Source organism: Ictidomys tridecemlineatus, chromosome 11, assembly GCF_052094955.1.
Source record: "Ictidomys tridecemlineatus isolate mIctTri1 chromosome 11, mIctTri1.hap1, whole genome shotgun sequence".
Lineage (NCBI taxonomy): Eukaryota > Metazoa > Chordata > Mammalia > Rodentia > Sciuridae > Ictidomys > Ictidomys tridecemlineatus.
In genome coordinates, this window is record NC_135487.1 from 26,272,377 (window position 1) to 26,278,373 (window position 5,997).

The 5,997-nt window shown below is 35.3% G+C and overlaps 1 non-coding gene across 1 annotated transcript; it reads left to right on the top strand.

Moving 5' to 3' along the window:
- Window positions 1-5,175: 5,175 nt before the first annotated feature.
- Window positions 5,176-5,280, top strand: LOC120891046 (U6 spliceosomal RNA). Its single transcript, XR_005735479.1, has one exon. It is a non-coding gene; the product is annotated as a U6 spliceosomal RNA (small nuclear RNA).
- The last annotated feature ends 717 nt before the right edge of the window (window positions 5,281-5,997 follow it).

Below are 5,997 nucleotides of genomic sequence, written 5' to 3' on the forward strand. Positions count from 1 at the left end.
AATACCTGAGAAAAATAACTTAAAGGAGGATTTACTTGGGTTCATGGTTTCAAAGGTTTTTAGCTCATGCTCAAGTGACACTTAAGGGGGGACTGGGAACAAGAAGTTCCCTCCCAGGTTGTTTTCTATTTTGGGACAATTCATTGTACATTCTCCCTGGAGTATACTTTCATTCCAGTAAATAAACACAAGAAGGAGGAGGAGGAGGTAGAGGAAGGAGGAGGAGGAAGGGAGAAGGAATAGGAGAAGAAGGAGGAAAAAGAAAAAAAGAAATACTCTTTCTTTCTTCTTCCTCCAACTAGGCCCCACCTCCTACACTTTTTACCATCTCCCAATATCTATTCAGTTATGAACCCACCAATATATTAGTCCATTTATTAGAATCTTCATGGTCCAATCACTTCCCAAAAGCTCACCTCTGAACATTGATGCATACAGGAACAAACCCTCAGCACATGAACCTCTGGGGGACATCCCAGTTCCAAAGCATAACACTGCATATTAACAAACGAGAAGAGAAAGCCTAGAAACAAACCCAGGCATTACAAAGAACCAAAAACACACAATAGGGGAAGGACAGTCTCTTCAATAAATGGTGTTTGGAAAATTAGACATCCATAAGTAGAAGAATGAAACTGGACCATTATCTCACATTGTATTAAAAGTCAATTAAAATGGATTAAAGACTTAAATGTAAGACCTGAAAATTTAAAGGTACTAGGAAAAAAAATATATAAGGGAAAAGTTTCTTGATGTTGGTTTGAACAATGATTTGGGGGTTGAACCCCAAAAACCCAGCAATAAAAGCAAAAATAGACAAATGGGATTATATCAAACTAAGAAGCTTCTGCACAGTGAAGGAAATAGTCAAAGGAGTCAAGATACAACCAATGGAATGGGGAAAACATTTGCAAACCACACATCTGATAAGGGGTGAATATCCAAAGTGTGTTAGGAACTCACATAACTTTTTATTAATTTTTTATTCTAATTTATTATATATGACAGCAGAATGCATTACAATTCATATTACACATATAGAGCACAATTTTTCATATCTCTGGTTGTATACAAAGTATATTCACACCATTTGTGTCTTAAGGTACTTAGGGTAATGATGTCCATCTCATTCCACCATCTTTTTTTACCCCCATGCCCCCTTCCTTCCCCTCCCATCCCTTTGCCCTATCTAGAATTCATCTAATCCTCCCATGCTCCCCTTCCAACCCCATTATGAATCAGCCTCCTTATATCAGAGAAAACATTCAGAATTTGTTTTTTTGGGATTGGATAATTTCATGTAGCATTATATTCTCCAACTCTATCCATTTACCTGTAAATGCCATGATTTTATTCTCTTTTATTGCTGAGTAATATTTCATTTTGTATATATACCACATTTTCTTTACCTATTCCTCTGCTGAGGGGTATCTAGGTTGATTCCACAGTTTAGCTATTGTGAATTGTGCTGTTATAAACACTGATGTGGCTGTGTCCCTGTAGTATGCTGTTTTTAAGTCCTTTTGAGTATAGACCAAGTAGTAGGATAGCTGGGTCAAATGGTGGTTCCATTCCCAGCTTTCCAAGGAATCTCCATACTGCTTTCCATATTGGCTGCACCAATTTGTAGCCCCACCAGCAGTGTATGAGTGTGCCTTTTCCCCCACATCCTCACCAACACTTATTGCTGTTTGTGTTCTTAATAGCTGCTTTTCTGACTGGAGTGAGATGAAATCTTAGAGTAGTTTTGATTTGCATTTCTCTAATTGCTAGAGATGCTGAACATTTTTTTTATATATTTGTTGATGAATTGTATATCATCTTCTGAGAGGTGTCTATTCAGTTCCTTGGCCCATTTATGGATTGGGCTGTTTGCCTTTTTGGTGTTTAGCTTTTTGAGTTCTTTATATACCCTAGAGATTAGTGCTCTATCTGATGTGCATGTGGTAAAAATTTGCCCCCAAAATGTAGGCTCTCTTTTCACCTCACTGATTGTTTCTTTTGCTGAGAAGAAGCTTTTTAGTCTAAATCCATCCCATTTATTGACTCTTTATTTTAATTCTTGCTCTATGGGAGTCTTATTAAGGAAGTTGGGGACTAATCCCACATGATGGAGATTTGGGCCTACTTTTCTTCTAATAGTCACAGTGCCTCTGGTTTAATTCCTAGGTTCTTGATTCTATACCTAGAAGACCCAAAAAAACTCCACCTGAAAACTTCTATAACTAGTAAATGAATTCAAGAAAGTGGCAGGATACAAATTCAACACCCATAAATCAAAGGTATTTCTGTATATGAGTGACAAATCCTCTGAAAGGGAAATGAGTTTTGTGCATGGTGAGAGATAGGGGTTTAATTTCATTTTGTTGCATATGGATTTCTAGTTTTCCCAGCACCGTTTGTTGACAAGGTTATCTTTTCTCCAAAGTATGTTTTTGGCGCCTTTGTCTAATATTACTGTAATTATGTGGATTAGTCTCTATGTCCTCTATTCTATACCATTGGTCTACCAGTCTATTTTGGTGCCAATGCCATGCAGTTTTTGTTACTATTGATCTGTACTATAGTTTAAGGTCTATACAGTGATGCCATCTGCTGCTTCTTCCTGCTAAGGATTGCTTTAGCTATTCTAGGTCTCTTATTTTTCCATATGAATTTCATGACTGCTTTTTCTATTTCTATGAGGAATGTCATTGGGATTTTGGTTGGAATTTCATTAAATCTGCATAGTGCTTTTGTTAGTATGGTCATTTTGACAATATTAGTGTGCCTATCCAAGAACAATGGAGATCTTTCCATCTTCTAAGGTCTTCTTTAATTTCTTTCCTCAGTGTTCTGTAGTTTTCATTGTAGTGGTCTTTCACCTCTTTTATTAGGTTGATTCCCAAGTTGTTTTTTTTTAAACTATTATAAATAGGGTAGTTTTCCTCATTTCCCTTTCTGAGGATTTGTCACTGATATACAGAAATGCCTTTGATTTATGGGTGTTGATTTTTGTATCCTGCTACTTTGTTGACTTCATTTACTAGTTACAGAAGTTTTCAGGTGGAGTTTTTTGGGTCTTCTAGGTATAGAATCATATCATTGGCAAATAGTGCTAATTTGAGTTCTTCTTTTCCTATGTGTATCCCTTTAATTTCTTTTATCTTTTATAATTTCTTATAACATAGTTTCAAGAACTATGTTAAATAGAAGTGGTGAAAGAGGGCATCCCTGTCTTGTTTCAGTTTTTAGAGGGAATGCCTTCAACTTTTCTCCATTTAGAATGATGCTGCCCTTGGGCTTAGCATAGACAGCTTATGATGTTGAGATAGGTTCCTGTTATCTCTAGTTTTCTAGTATTTTGAACATGAAGGGGTGCTGTGTTTTGTTGAATGATTTTTCTGTATCTATTGAGATGATCATATGGTTCTTATCTTTAAATCTATTGATGTGATGAATTACATTTACTGATTTCTGTATGTTGAACCAAACTTGCATCCCTGGGATGAACCCCACTTGATCGTGGTGCACTATATTTTTTATATGTTTTTGTATTCGATTTGCAAGAATTTTATTGAGAATTTTTGCATCTATGTTCATTAGAGATATTGGTCTGAAGTTTTCTTTCTTTGATGTGTCTTTTGCCTGGTTTTGGAGTCAGGGTGATATTGGCCTCGTGGAACGAATGTGGAAGTGCTTCCCCTTTTTCTATTTCACAAAATAATTTGAAGAGTAAAGGTATTAGTTTTTCCTTATAAGTCTTGTAGAACTCAGCTCTGTATCCATATAGTCCTGGGCTTCTCTTGGTTGGTGGGCTTCTGATAGTATCTTCTATTTCATCGCTTGAAATTTATTTGTTTAAATTGTGTATATCATCAAGCAGAAAAAGTCAATAAATAAATGACCCAACATTACAACAAGAAGAACAAATCAACACCAAAAGCAGTAGAAGTCAGGAAATAATTAAAATCAGAGCTGAAACCAATGAAATTGAAACAAAAGAAAAAAATTGACAAAACAAAAAATTGGTTCTTAAAAAACTAAAATAAAATTGATAGACCCTTAGCCATGCTAACGGAGAGGAGAGAGAAAACTCAAATCACTAACATACATGATGACAAAGGAAATATCACAACAGACGCTACAAAAATAATTGGAAATTATTTTGAAAACTTGTATTCCAATAAAATAGAGAATATCAAAGGCATCAACAAATTTCTAGAGTCATATGATTTTCCCAAATCAGAACTCACATAACTTGATATCAAGAAAACAAGAAACTTGACTTTAAAAAAAGGCAAAAGACCTAAATAGACATTTCTCCAGAAAAGAATATAAAAATGGTCTATGAAAAGTTATGCTATGAAAAGTTATGCTCTATATCACTCATAATCATGGAAATCAAAGTCAAAATCACATGGGATATCACCTCACACCTGTTGGAACAGCTATTATCAAAAAGGCCAAAGATAAGCATTGGTGAGAATTTGGGTAGTTAAATCAGAATCACAAAGTGGTATCTGCACTCTAATGTTTGTTGCAACATTATTCACAAGAGACAAGACATGAAGATAGCCTAACTATTCATCAATGAATGGATGAATAAAAGGAATGTGATACACACACACACACACACACACACACACACACACAAAACATTTCATCTTAAAAAATGAAGGATACCCTGCCATTCAAAGCATGGATGAATGAATTTGGAAGACTTATGCTAAGGGAAATAAGCCAGGCACAGAAAGGCAAATATTGCATGATGTCTTATGTGAGGAGTCTAAAATAACCAATCTCATAGAAACATAAAGCAGAATTGTCATTGTCAGGGGCTGGAGGAAGGGATATATGGGAGAATATTTGTCAACAAAGTTTCATTTATGCAACATGAAAAAGGTCTGGAGATCTAATGTAAAACATGGTTAACTCAATTTAAAAATAACGTATACCTGAAATATGCCAAGAGGGTAGCAAATATTCTCATTGGTTAAAAAAAAGAAATGAAGTAAATGATAAGTAGGTGAGGCGATAGATATGCTAATTAGCTTTGTTGTGATGATCACAATGCATACATATTTCAAAACATCAAAGTGTACACTTCAAACATATCAAGTTTTGTTTGTCAATTATAACTTTACAAAGCTGAAAACAAGTGTCTGAAGCCTCCACCAATGTTGGTTTAAAATCACCTCACTTCAGAGGCACAAATACTAAAACTGGAAGACACAGAAGAGACTAACATGGTCCTTGCTCAAGTATGACATGGAAATTTGTAAAATGTCCATATATTTTGTGTAGTGGATTTGAAAATATACTCAAAAGAATCAGAAGTGAAATCTCAAAGACATATTTGTACACTCATGTTCCCAAAGCAACATTATTCACAATAAACAAAAGGTGAAAGCAACCCAAGTGTCCACTGACAAATAAATGAATCAACAAAATGTGGTATATTCATGTGGTGGAATACTATTCAGTCTTGAAAAGGAACTCAGTAGAAAGGCGGGAAATTTTGACACATGCTACCACATCAATGAACTTGTAGTTTAGATATAATTTGGTTGTGTCCCCCAAGGGTTTGTGTATGGGGAGCTTATCCCTAGTATGGCAGTACTTAGAGGTGATGGAACCTTTAAAAGGTGAAGTCTCACCTTTTAAGAACAAGTCCTACCCTTGAATTGCTTCCTGTTTGGTGATGAGATTTCTTCCTCCCACACATGCTCCTAATGTTGTAACACTATCTGCTCTTTTAGGTCTTCACGAAAAACTGAACCAATGGCATTGCCCAACCTCTAGAAGACTTTGATCCTCTAGAACTGTGAGCTAAGTAAGTCTTTTTTCTTTGAAAAATTAGCCTGCCTCAGGTATTTTGTTATAGTAATGAAAACTGACTCATATATCATTATACCAAGTGATATAAGCCAGTCATAAAGGTACATATAATAAAAAATCACCATATAATTTCACTAACATGTAGTAGTCCAATTCATAGAAAGTAGAATAGTGATT